Source organism: Schistocerca americana, chromosome 9 (genome assembly GCF_021461395.2).
Source record: "Schistocerca americana isolate TAMUIC-IGC-003095 chromosome 9, iqSchAmer2.1, whole genome shotgun sequence".
NCBI classification, from domain to species: domain Eukaryota; kingdom Metazoa; phylum Arthropoda; class Insecta; order Orthoptera; family Acrididae; genus Schistocerca; species Schistocerca americana.
The window spans coordinates 187,129,122-187,143,536 of record NC_060127.1 but is presented as its reverse complement, the minus strand read 5'-3'; the positions used below and the strand labels follow the sequence as shown (position 1 = coordinate 187,143,536).

The window sequence follows — 14,415 nt, the reverse complement described above, 5'->3', positions numbered from 1 at the left end:
CGGTGTACACCAAGCACAGACCGAAGATATAACTAGACCGCGCAAGTCACTGTTTGTGTCGTGCTGCACTCCGAGGCCAAAGTCACGTGACCCGGGAACCACGGCCAAGTTCTTGTCACATTACCTTAGACGCAAAGTGGAGCGGACGGTCACAATTTTTCTCGTTTATAGCTCAGGAACAAGCGAGCCGTACTGGTGTTATCACATGTCTTACAAGATATCTATAATCCTAGGTGCATAACAAGAAGAGAATAGAAGCTTCCGAAATGTGGTGCTCCAGAATAATGCTGAAGATTAGATGGGTAGATCACATAACTAACGAAGAAGTATTGAATAGGATTGGGGAGAGGAGAAGTTTGTGGCACAACTTGACTAGAAGAAGGGATCGGTTGGTAGGACATGTTCTGAGGCATCGAGGTATCACCAATTTGGTATTGGAAGGCAGCGTGGAGGGTAAAAATCGTAGAGGGAGACCAAGAGATGAATACACTAAGCAGATTCAGAAGGATGTAGGTTGCAGTGAGTACTGGGAGATAAAGAAGCTTGCACAGGATAGAGTAGCATGGAGAGCTGCATCAAACCAGTCTCAGGACTGAAGACCAACAACAACAACAACAACAGTTGGATAACCTGGGGAACAAACCCAACTGCAGATTATCTTACGACTTCCAAAAATGGCTCTGAGCACTATGCGACTTAACTTCTGAGGTCAGCAGTCCCCTAGAACTTAAAACTACTTAAACCTAACTAACCTAAGGACATAATACACATCCATGCCCGAGGCAGGATTCGAACCTGCGACCGTAGCGGTCGCGCGGTTCCGGATTGAAGCGCCTAGAACCGCTTGGCCACTCCGGCCGGCTTACGATTTCCAAGGGCAACAAAAACTCAGTTATCCATATTTCATACCGTTAGTCATTAAACTTAAAAATTTATACCTTGCGATAATGTACTCAATTGGAGCTGCACTAAAGAGCGAAAATAACTGATACACCAGCCAAATATCGTGTAGGACCCTGCGAGCACGCAACGCGATGTGCCATAGACTCGACGAATTCTGAAGTAGTGGTGGAGGGAACTGACACAATGACCCTGCAGGGCTGCCCATAAATCCCTAAGACTGCGGGGGAGTAAAGATCTCTTCTGAACAGCACGTTGCACGGCATCCCAGATATGGTCAATAATGTTAATGCCTGGTGAGTTTAGTGGACAGCGTAAATGTTTAAACTCAGAAGAGTGTTCCTGGAGCCGCTCTGGAGCAATTCTGGACGTGTGGGGAGTCGCATTGTCCTGCTGGAACTGCGCAAGTCCGTCGGAATGCACGATGGACACGAATGGATGCAGGTGATGGGACAGGATGCTTACGTACGTGTCACCTGTTAGAGTTGTATGTAGACGTGTCAGGGGTCCCGTATCGCTCAAACTGCACACGACCCACACCATTACAGAGCCTCCACCAGCTTGAACAGTCCCCTGCTCACATGCAGCGTCCATGGATTCGTGAGGTTGTCTCCATAACTGTACACGTCCATCAGCTCGATACAATTTGAAACGAAAATCGTCCGACGAGGCAACATTTTTCCAGTCATCAACAGTCCAATGTCGGTATTGACAGGCCCAGGCGAGGCTAAAGGTTTGTGTCGTGCAGTCATCAAGGGTACACGAGTGGGCCTTGGGCTCCAAAAGCCCATATCGATGATGTTTCGTTGAATAGTTCGCACGCTGACACTTGATGACGGCCCGGCATTGAAATCTGCAGCAATTTGCGGAAGGGCTGCACTTCCGTCTTCAGTCGTCGTTGGTCCCGTTCTTGCAGGATCTTTCTCCGGCAGCAGCGATGTCGAAGGTTTGATGTTTTACCAGATTCCTGATATTCACGATACACTCGTGAAATGGTCGTACGGGAAAAACCTCACTTCCTCGCTTCCCCGCAGATGCTGTGTCCCATCGCTTGTGCGCCGACTTTAACGCCACTAAATTGTTGATAACCTGCAATAGTAGCAGCAGTAACAGATCTAACAACTGCGCCAGACATTTGTGTTACATAGGCGTTGCCGACCGCAGCACCATATTCTGCCTGTTTACATATCTGCATTTGAATACGAATGCCTAGAGCAGTTTCTTTGCCACTTCAGTGTATATTAATAAGTGGCTAACCCAGTTGTACGTTGTCTCTCTAACTGCTTTCATGACAATAAAAATTTGAGTTTTAATCGTTTACATAGTAGTTGGGCGAATGTAAAAATTTGAAATGCTGTCATAATCTGAGTAAACCTCTCCCCAAGACGTTCTTGCAGCTCGCCCATTGCCTGGACACTAGTGTCTGCGGTGACATCGATGGCCTTTCTTGCCCATCAGCATCACAAACGTATCTGCGACCTTGGTCAAATTGTTGGCACCATTTCAGTACAGCTGGATGCAAATTGCATTTGATCCACACACCGCCAGAATTTCACGGCGAATCTATGTGCAGTTTAGACGCTTTTCCCCACGAGAATCGAACTGTCCCGTATCACTTAAGTTGCTGAATGTGACGCACCTGTTATCCTTGTCACAGCAGAACACAGTTCTCATGGAGCGTGGAACATTCTTCCGACAATGTGCCACTCTTGTTACGCAATTGTGTCAGCGTGGGACGACATGTGTTACTTACTTTAAGAAGTGACAACGTACAACATGTGTCTTCACTAAATTATGGATCGTCGGGAAAAATGTTTCGCATTAAGTGTGAAGGTGCAGTCTAACAAGCACAGTCACGACACTCCAACTCATTTTTGTTATACGGGGGTTGTCCAGAATATAAGTTCCGATCGGTCACGAAGTGGACACCACAGTGAATGTCCTACGAAGCTTTGCACAGATGTGTTGGGCAGTGTCTCTAGTACGACCGTCGTTCGCATCAAGACGCTCTTTTCAGTTGTGAGCGCACTGTGAGCGAGTGAAGGTGCCTACAACAACGATGTCTCCCGCCAAGTAGGAGGGCCAGCTGACAGGCTTCGCCTTAATGAATGCAGCCCGCCTAACACAACTGCCACGCACTTCCTTCTTCACGGCAATTCTCAGCCGCACTCTGCAGGGGCAGTGAAGACGCTCCTGCAGCTTTTTCGCTGGGAAGTGTTCGATCACCCACAACACAGTCGTAACTGGCTCGTCCTGAGTATCATCTCTGTTCACATGAAACGCTGGGTACGAAGACAACACTTGGGCGCAGGCTACGCGCTATAGACCAGCGCAGAGAATTATCGGAAAGCACAGGTGGCTGCCTTCTATGACGGTGGTGTTGGAAATTTGGTATAACGCTCCAACAAATGTCTAAGTCGGAGCGGTGGCTATGCAGAGAAGTACCTGGAAAGTGTAGCAAACTCTTGCAAATAAAATGTTTCTGATTTTCACTGTGGTCTCCATTTAGCGACTGATCGGATCTTGCTTTCTGGACAACCCTCGTACAATGCGACAGCAGCAGTCGAAGTGGACATAAAGCTACACTTCAGAATACGGTATCGGATGAGCGCCAACAATATCGTTTGTTTTGATTTGCAACGTGGTGTTTACAATAGAGGATGGTGCGGAGTGCCATAAAGAGCGGCACTAACTAAAACATACAATGCCACCTTATCAACGATGGAATTTTCATGGTGTTCCGCAGTTGTTCGTGACTGCTTTGAAGAACATTCTGCACAGTTAGAGCGAATAATTTGGCCACCCAGATCGCCCGACATGACTCAGATCGAACATCTATCGGATATAATCGAAAGGTCATTACGTGCACAAAATCCTGCACCGGCAACACTTCCGCAATTACGGACGGCTATAGAAGGAGCGTGGCTCAGCATTGCTGCAGCGAACCTCCGACTTGTTGAGTCCGTCCCACGTCGAGCTGCTGCAATATGCCGAGAAAGTTGAGGTCTGAAACGATAAAGGTTCACGTCCCATGGCTTTTCTCACCTCAGTGCATGGTTGTCAGGCATGAAATAGGTGTTCGTATTGGCTTGCTTTCAACGGATTAAGCTGCAATTGTACTTTTATTCGAAAAAATGTCTTGACGATTAAGTTGTAGCTTACTTCACTGAATCAAATAGAAAGAATGTTTTTGATGAAATCATATCGGGCTTCCAACCGGGTAGCTGCGTCGAAAATCCGCGACGTTTCGATGAGTGTCATTTTCATCATCTTCTGGCGAAGTGACTTAGTCAGAAGATGATGAGAATGACACTCATCGAAACGTCGCGAATTTTCAACGCAGCTACCCGGTTGGAAGCCCGATATGATTTCATCAACAGTATCCACCGGGAAAGCCTACATTTATATAAAAAGGATGTTTTTATATACGCATCAAAAAAGTATTGCATCACACTGGTTCCCAGAACTCCTGAAGATAGACGTTGACTGTGGAGATTGTATCACAGACACAGTCCCTTTGACTGTTCAGAGATGTCAGTAAATCAGCCCAAAGATGTAAACAACCTTGCATAAGTAGCTCCTATTAGATCGAGGGGGTCCGACAGCCGATCACTTCCAGTCATTCCGCCAGGAAGGAGGTACACGGCTCGTGTTGTCTGTACTTCAACCATGCCTAGACGGTCAATACCGCGGTTCGATCGCGTCCACATTGTTACTTGGTGCCAGAAAGGGCTGTCAAGAAGGGAAGTGTCCAGGCGTCTCGGAGTGAACCAAAGCGATGTTGTTCGGAGATGGAGGAGACGCAGAGAGACAGCAACTGTCGATGACATGCCTCGCTCAGGCCGTCCAAGGGCTACTACTGCAATGGATGGCCGCTTCCTACGGATTATAGCTCGGAGGAACCCTGAAAGCAACGCCACCATGTTAAATAATGCTTTTCGTGCAGCCACAGGTCGTCGTGTTACGACTCAAACTGTGTGCAGGAGGTTGCATAATGCGAAACTCCACTCCTAACTTATATGGCGAGGTCCATCTATGCAACCACGACACCATACAGCGCGGTACTGATGGGCGCAACAACATTTCGAATGGACCGCTCAGGATTGGCATCACGTTCTCTTCAGCGATGAGTGTGGCATATGCCGTGAACCAGGCAATCGTCAGAAACGTATTCGAAGGCAACCCGGTCAGGCTGAACGCCTTAGACACACTGTCCAGCGACTGCAGCAAGGTGGAGGTTCCCTGCTGTTTTGGGGTAGAATTATGTGGGGCCGACGTACGCCGCTGATTGTCATGGAAGGTGCCGTAACTGCTTAACGATACGTGAATCCCATCCTCCGACCGATAGTGGAACAATGTCTGCAGCATATTGGTGAGGCATCTGTGTTCATGAACGACAATTGGCGGCCCCCGTCGTGCATATCTTGTGAATGACTTCCTTCAGGATACCGACATCGCTCGATTATAGTGGCCAGCATGTTCTCCGGACATGAGCCCTATGAACATGGTTGGGATAGACTGAAAAGGGCTGTTTATGGACGGCGTGACCCACCAACCATTCTGAGGGATCTACGCCGAATCGCTGTTGAGAAGTGGGACAATGTGGACCAACAGTGCCTTTATGAACTTTTGGATAGTATGCCACGACGAATAGAGGCATGCACTAATGCAAGAGTACGCGCTACTGGGTATTAGAGGTACCGCTGTGTACAAAGATCTGGACCACCACCTCCGAAGGTCTCGTTGTACGGTGGTACATCATGCAATGTGTGGTTTTCATGAGCAATAAAAAGAGCGGGAATGATGCTTATGTTGATCTGTACTCCAATTTTCTGTACAGGTTCCGGAACTCTCGGAACCGAGGTGATGTAAGACGTTTTTTGATGTGTCTATTTATTTCACTTGGAGGAAGGCAATGGCAAACCATCCCCAAATGGTTCAAATGGTTCAAATGGCTCGGAGCACTATGGGACTTAACTACTGAGGTCATCAGTCGCCTAGAACTTAGAACTGCTTAAACCCAACTAACCTAAGGACATTACACACATCCATGCCCGAGGCAGGATTCCAACCTGCGACCGTAGCGGTCGCGCGGTTCCAGACTGTAGCGCCTAGAACCGCTCGGCCACTCCGGCCGCCAAACCATCTCCACTAGGACCTTCCCTAGTACAGCGGTGCGGGTCTCCCGCATCGTCCCCTACGCTCCTCGGAGTATGGGACTTCATCGTCATTATTTATTTCACAATCATTCACGTTTTTTCACAATTTACCAAAGACTGGAACGCAAAAATGTATAATTATCACGTTAATTAACGAGGAAAATAATTAAAAAGAAACATTAATCCTACGGTTAGTTTTGTCGCCGCTAGGGGCGCTAGTGTCGCTCCTACTGTCAGACGGTAACAATTTTCACAGCAGTGTGTGTCGTGACTGTATACTATGGTGAAGATGTAGACAGAAGGAGTAACACCAAGATTCAAGGTTGCAGTGTCATTTTTTTCTATGACCACCCCTCCTACTCAGTACACATGCCGGTTGGTGAATACTGTGGAGTGCTCAGTGGAGCTGCACTCACTCGGTATCACGGATGCCAGTGCAGGGAAGCTGCCGTTTCGTGTGCAAAGTGTCGGAGTGTCAGCAACGTGGCGGTGCTCCGTAGGCCGGCGGGTGGCTGGTGGCTGCTGGAGTCTGAGATGCCGGCCGCACGCACAGTTAGCCGGCGCTGCGGGACACCGTTAGGCGGCGGTCGCAGGCGCGGCGCGGCGCGGCCGGGCAAACACGCAAATATGTGCTCCGCAAATCACAGCCCCGTGAACGCCGCGTTAGCTGCCGCTGTTGACTTTCACGGCGCGCCGGCCGGCATGCCAGGCACGCGTCCGCTAAGGCCGGACAGCGTTGCGTCGATTCTCTCTCTCCCTGTACGTCTGTCGCCCTTGTTCTTGCCGGGTGACAAATCTACATCTGCAATCTGATAACCACTGCGAGGTGAATGGCATAAGGTACTTCCCATTCTGCTTGCATTAGGGATTATTCCTGTTCCATCCGCTTACAAAGAGCAGACAACATCGGAAATCCAGATAATTTTAGAGATCGGAAAAAAAAAATTTACAAAGGAAGTTCCACAAGGGTCAATTTTCGGTCCACTCCTATTCCATTATACAGACAGAATCACCTAAAACTTTCACCGCAAATAATGCGGAAATCGGAAGTACACTACTGGCCATTAAAATTGCTACACCACGAAGATGACGTGCTACAGACGCGTAATTTAACCGACAGGAAGAAGATGCTCTGATATGCAAACAATTAGCTTTTCACAGCATTCAAATAATGTTGGCGCCGGTGGCGACACCTACAACTTGCTGACACGAGGAAAGTTTCCAACCCATTTCTCATGCACAAACAGCACTTGACCGGCGTTGCCTCGTGAAACGTTGTTGTGATGCCTCGTGTAAGGAAGAGAAATGCGTGCCATCATGTTTCTGACTTTGATAAAGGTCGGATTGTAGCCTATCACGATTGGGGTTTATCGTATCGCGACATTGCTGCTCGCGTTGGTCGAGATCCGATGACGGTTAGCAGAATATGGACTCGGTGGGTTCAGGAGGGTAATACGCAACGCCGTGCTTGATCCCAATGGCCTCGTATCACTAGCAGTCGAGATGAAAGGCATCTTATCCGCATGGCTGTAACGGATCGTGCAGCCACGTCTCGAGCCCTGAGTCAACAGGCGGGGGCGTTTGAAAGACAACAACCATCTGCACTAACAGTTCGACGACGTTTGCAGCAGCACGGACTATCAGCTCGGAGACCACGGCTGCGGTTACCCTTGACGCTGCATCTCAGACAGCAGCGCCTGCGGTGGAGTACTCGACGACGAACCTGGGTGCACGAATGGCAAAACGTCATTTTTTCGGATGAATGCAGGTTCTGTTTACAGCATCATGATGGTCGCATCCGTCTTTGGCGACATCGCGGTGAACGCACATTGGAAGCGTGTATTCGTCATCGCCATACTGGAGTATCACCCGGCGTGATGGTATGGGGTTCCATTGGTTACACGTTTCGGTCACCTGTTGTTCGCATTGACGGCACTATAAACAGCGGACGTTACACTTCAGATGTGTTCCGACCCGTGGTTCTAGCCTTCATTTGATCCCTGCGAAACCCTACATTTCAGCAGGATAGCGCACGACGCATGTTGCAGGTCCTGTACGGGCCTTTCTGGATACAGAAAATGTTTGACTGCTGCCGTGGCCAGCACATTCTCCAGATCTCTCACCAACTAAAAACGCCTGGTCAATGATGGCCAAGCAACTGGCTCGTCACAATACGCAGTCACTACTCTTGATGAACTGTGGCATCGTGTTGAAGCTGCATGTGCAGCTGTACCTGTACACGCTATCCAAGCTCTGTTTGACTCAATGCCCAGGCGTATTAAGGCCGTTATTACGGCTAGAGGTGGTTGTTCTGGGTACTGATTTCTCATGATCTATGCACCCAAACTTCGTGAAAATGTAAACACATGTCAGTTCTAGTATAATATATTTGTCCAATGAATACCCGTTTATCATCTGAATTTCTTCTTGGTGTAGCAATTTTAATGTCCAGTAAAGTATTATCGATGTGCGGTTTTCACAGAATGGGTTGGTATTCAGAGGCTCGTGTTGTTACCCAATCAACATACTCATATTTTTGTGAACACTTGTCGCCTGTTTTGTAAAGGCCTCGTCGCTACTGCTGTGGAGGCCGAGTTGCTGAATTCGTGAAACGGCTTCTGGTGCAGTACACCCCTATGGCAGTTTCTCCCTCCCACTATTACACAGCTACGCCCCAGAATCAGGTAACAGAACGAAGATTCTACAACACTACAACAAATTAGTAACAAAAGTCACACAAATGAGTTAAAAATGTTTACTTAATTTTGTGACTAGTTGAAATACGAGTCCGCATCACTGCTTGTAATATAATACAAAAATGTTCCCCAATGGCTAAATGCAAATAAACGTAGATAAACTTCACAGTACATAAGCATATGCTGTTCACTTCTAAAAGTTCACTATACGGCGTTCCCAGTCTGTCAGCACTGGACGATGATCTACGAGGGTAATTCAATCATTAAAGAGACAAATTGACTGGGGAAAAAACTGTTGGTCGTGCAAGTTTGGTGCTTTTATGGCCTTAAGATGGCATCACTGGGATGAGCCCTGATCAGCTGATGTATCAACGTCGTTTTGTTTACAACCTCAAAAATACATTTGGATGTAGCGAGTCAGCTTGAAACGTCCACATTACTTCAAAAACTTCCTGTTATTCGTTTTTTACTTGGTGAAGAGAAACCATTGAATATATAGTGTAGAATGTCTAAAGTTGATGGTGAAGCTTGTATGCATCGTGCAAATTTTTACAAATGGGTAGAGCAGTTAAAAAATGATCGCGACTCAGTGACTGATGAAAACCGCTCTGGCCAACCAGTTGCAGTTTCAACGCCCTCACTTGAATTCATGGCATTATTCGTGCCGACCACCTTGTGACTGTGAAAATGACAGTTGATAAGGTTCAAGTTAGTACTGGTACATTTCATAACATCATTCGTAAAAAGCTGAAGTACCGCAAAACATGTGTAAGTTGGGTCCCAGAGGAGTTGACGCGGCTACACAAGGAAACGAAGTTGAGAGTGTGCACGGAGTTAAAGGAACGTTATGGAAGAGAAAGTGAGGACTTCCTCAATAAAATTTTAATTTGTGATGAAACTTGGGTTCACTATTATGAGCCAGAATCTAAAAGACAAAGCACGGAGTGGAAGCACACCAGCTCACCTGTCAAGAAAAAATTCAAAACCTAAGCAGCGGCAGGAACACTCATGTTGACGGTGTTTTGGGATTCTGAAGGTCCAGTTTTTTGGATTATCTCGAACAGCAGCGTAGAATGAGCAGCCAGTACTACTCCGATTTGCTTTGAAACAAAACATGAGAGCGAAACGTGGTGGACCCTAGAGGAGAGGTGTGATTCTCCAGCAAGACAACGCACGACCTCCTATTGCTCAACTAACGCTTGAAACCATCGACTAAATGGGCTGGTAAGTACAGGATGGCGTGAGAAGCACTGACGATAGCTTGTAGGCTGCTCAAGGAGTCAGTACACAGAAGAAACGATTCCCCGGGGCATGAGAGATGGCCACCAGCTCGGCAGTGAATACACTGCAGCATCGGGCAAGGAATGCTGTTCAAAATGGCTTCTGTGGAAGTAGGCGAAGCCAACATTACCATCAGCCATCGAGCCGTCGGTGTAAACGACTTCAGAGCCCCGGAACACGTCAAGAAACGAGAGTAAGTGTCAGCGGAGTCCTTAGGGTCATGCGAAAGGTCGAGACGAATCTGCGGCCTAGGTGAACACCATGGAGGTGTATGCGGACGGACCTGGATGGGATGTGGTAAAGGGAAGGACAATATCACAAAGGCTTCATGAATGGATTGAGGAGACTCTATACAACGCAGCTTGTCATCCTTGACGGATAGAAATATTCAGACGCAAACTTACTCCATGGAGTACGTAACAGGACCAGTTTGCAATGTATATAAATTACCTAGCGGATAACGTCGAAAGAGCTCGACGCATTTCGCCGATGACGCTACTATACAGAGGGTGATTCCGACATCTTCCTAAACATTTCGTACAGAAATGAGCAGCCATAAGTCACAGATCGATATCGAGAGAATAAGTTGACATTCATTAGTGGAATGATATGGATTCTCAGTAGTTGGGTGGCAAATACGTACGTAGATCTCCCACGAGTATTATAAACCTCGTGTTCGTGATTGATACAGTTCATTTTAATGTCCATAAGGTTGTCCGGCAAACGGGTTGGCGGACTTGTTTGTCAGTTCTATTGGGACATGGCGCATAGACGTCATCTGAATGTTACTTGATAATAACTATAAATTCTAAATTAACGAACATCAACTGCAAATTCTACAGCCCCTAACGAACGAAAAATATACCGAGACTGCGGATCAATGTGCAACAATTTAATCGTGTTTAACATTTGCTGTAACGATTCTTGTGTTTGGAATATGAATGAAGATACTGCAACTAAGTGTTCACATAGAGTGAAAAGTAGACCTCACACTCAATACAGATGTAATTTAATATCAACAATTTAAATAAACTGTGGCACTGAACAAGGCAGAATGGTGCTTATAACTCTTTCGGTGACAAACTATTAATAACAAATTAGTTCTGTGTTTGCTTCATTCGGAATACTTTGTGCATTATGTGACGGATCGATGGATTTTTGACTCGTAGAGTCCGCAGCTCGTGGTCGTGCGGTAGCGTTCTTGCTTCCCGCGCCCGGGTTCCCAGGTTCGATTCCCGGCGGGGTCAGGGATTTTCTCTGCCTCGTGGTGACTGTGTGTTGTCCTTAGGTTAATTAGGTTCAAGTAGTTCTTAGTTCTAGGGGACTGATGACCATAGATGTTAAGTCCCATAGTGCTCAGAGCCATTTTGACTCGTAGAACCCAGTGTGCTATACTGGTCGCCTAATGTTGATCACAGACAGTCTGGCAGGAGAGGTTCCCCCGCCCTTCCCCTCAGCCCCATGGCGCTGGTCAACCGCAGTAACCGATACCGACTGCGTTCCCTGTTAACTTCACATTCCTGGGACATTTTTGCGGAAAGCTTCAAGAGCTTTCCACTGCCATTAAAACAATAACATCGTTCCATTTTAAATACAAACTGTCTTCAGTTGATATAAAATTACCGGCCCCTTTTCCGAAAACCTCGTTTCCATTATCTTGAAACTTTCACGAATTAAAAGCGGTGCTAGTTTTAGTCGATATAGTCTGTATTACCACTCTCCCATTCTGTGTGTGGACAGCTGTAATCTGTTTTTCTATTCCTCTACCCCCACCTCAGCATTTCGAAAATCTTCTTCCGTCTTAAATTTTCAGCATCAAGTAACAAGAAAAACATTTATCATTCATCAAACGAATTAGAGCTTGAGCAATAACATGTGAATAACTAATTACTTTTTAAAGACGCTTCTGGGTGTCTAATAAAGGACAGCAAGTGCGTGTGTAGCCGAGAACAAACAATTAGCCGTATGCGCCAGTGGCCTCTCTGCCCGTTTTCATGCTCGGTGCAAGACAGCGCCCCAGACGTGGCTCAGTTTTCGACAAATGGTGTCTGAATGTAGATTTCGTTATTTCCTTTGTCTTGTTAATTTACTTTCTATAATCTATGTACATATAACTAAGATTGTCGTGTAATCATGCATATATTTTATTCTGTGCATTTAGCTTGCTTCTGACACATTCAAATAAGATCTCATCCTTTGCTTTTTTTAACTCGTGGTATCCCCCTGAATTACTAGCATCGCGATTACTTGATAAATAATCAATAAAAGTTGCTGGAAATGTGTGCTCACCTGATGAAAACTCTCCAGCAACTCCGGTGAGGACTGACAACCTGGAACAAAGACAAAAAGTAAACAGTTAGTACATTCGCGGCATTGTGAAGTCATATTGTAATTTACACGTCAGCATTTGCTGTTATCCGGTGTACAATTGTACATGAAACGTGTCCTTAGTTTCTGTTACAAACAGCGTATATTTTTAAATGCCTTATTCTCAGCCACTTGAATGATACTAACAGTTTTTTAGCTATACAAGATAAAAAATAAAATGAAATTAAGTTAAAAAAGAAGGTAAACAGGTTTCCTCTCAACTGTAACCTGTATAATTATGCGAAGGCACACTACAAGACGAAACATTACTTTTCTTGCAAGCCTACAGACTACACAGGTTGATGGATATGAATGACAACCGACACACATACACAGGCTGATTTTTGCTGGAGAGAGAAGATAAGCAGTTGTTAACATCCCACTTGCAAAATAAATGGACATGATTTAGTTCCAGTGTGATGGACGTAGAGGAAATATGGGCAAAGTTTTAACGGATGGTAGATCGCGTTCTGGTGATTTTAAGTCGAATAAATGGTTTAGGACACAAAAGAAACCATCGAAATGTAGTAACAGTATTCGGAAAGTGCTAAGGAAGCAGAGACTAAATGGTAACTTATCCAAATCCTCAGTTGCCGCAGGTGGTGTTGATACACCTCAATGGGGACATGCTGAAAATGTGTGCCCCGTCCGGGACTCGAACCCGGGCTCTCCTGCTTGTATGGCAGACACTCTATCCATCTGAGCCACCGAGGACACAGATGAATAGCGCGACTGCAGGGACTTATCCCTTGCACGCTCCCCGTGAGACCCACAGTCCCGAATGTCCACAACCTACTTTCGTAATGTTACTAATAGACATTTGCCTTTCCACTCATTACTCGCGCCAAATAACGCGACGATTCCCGTAATAGTTCGGGCAACCTGTGCGCATTCGCACAGATGAAGGTCAATGGCCGGGTAGCCTTTAACTACATATATGAAGATAGTAACTGCTCTCAAAGGAACAGATACCACTGATGACCGTGCAGCTTCTCTAGAATAAATAATAATCCAAACCCTCAGCTGCCGACAGGTGTGTCATTTATTCTATGGAAACTGCACGGTCATCAATGGTATCTGTTCTTTTGAGAACAGTTACTATCTTCATATACAGGGTGAGTCACCTAACATTACCGCTGGATATATTTCGTAAACCACATCAAATACTGACGAATCGATTCCACAGACCGAACGTGAGGAGAGGGGCTAGTGTAATTGGTTAATACAAACCATACAAAAATGCACGGAAGTATGTTTTTTAACACAAACCTACGTTTTTTTAAATGGAACCCCGTTAGTTTTGTTAGCACATCTGAACATATAAACAAATGCGTAATCAATGCCGTTTGTTGCATTGTAAAATGTTGATTACATCCGGAGATATTGTAACCTAAAGTTGACGCTTGAGTACCACTCCTCCGCTGTTCGATCGTGTGTATCGGAGAGCACCGAATTACGTAGGGATCCAAATGGAACGGTGATGGACCTTAGGTACAGAAGAGACTGGAACAGCACATTGCGTCCACATGCTAACACCTTTTTATTGGTCTTTTTCACTGACACGAAATGACTGACATCATATATATACCAAGCACAAGAAGACACTACTTTCAGAGATGATCTACGGTGGTGTGGAACCTCGGTGGAATTAAACTAACGTCATCACAGCTGTTTAGCTTTTATAGCACTAATAAGCCGAAGCAATTTACAATATCACCGTATGTACTGCGTCCGGTGCGTCCAAGTGATGGTTCTAGTAGTTGTCTGCGACGATGGAAGAACCCCAGCCACAAACAAACTCTTTCAAACACTAGGACGGCATAAGGCGGTCCTCTGACTAATACACTAATACTGCCTTCTCCTCTCGGTGTTCTACAGACGAGAAACGCGAACTCCCAGCCACAAGGACGGAGTTCAGATAACGTCTCAACGTAAGTATAGGCGGAGGAAGTGCTCTCAATTACTGAACGCTGCCTAACTATAAACTCTCCTCAGAGCAAAGACAGCAAGTC

General features: G+C 46.1%; 1 protein-coding gene across 1 annotated transcript in view; it reads right to left on the bottom strand.

Annotated features, from left to right (window-relative positions):
• LOC124550806 overlaps positions 1 to 14,415 on the bottom strand; it is a 409,782-nt gene that overhangs the window by 225,700 nt on the left and 169,667 nt on the right. Inside the window, exon 3 of the mRNA XM_047125532.1 lies at positions 12,326 to 12,366. The gene's annotated coding sequence lies outside the window, so the exon portion shown is untranslated. The remainder of the gene's footprint in view (positions 1 to 12,325; positions 12,367 to 14,415) is intronic.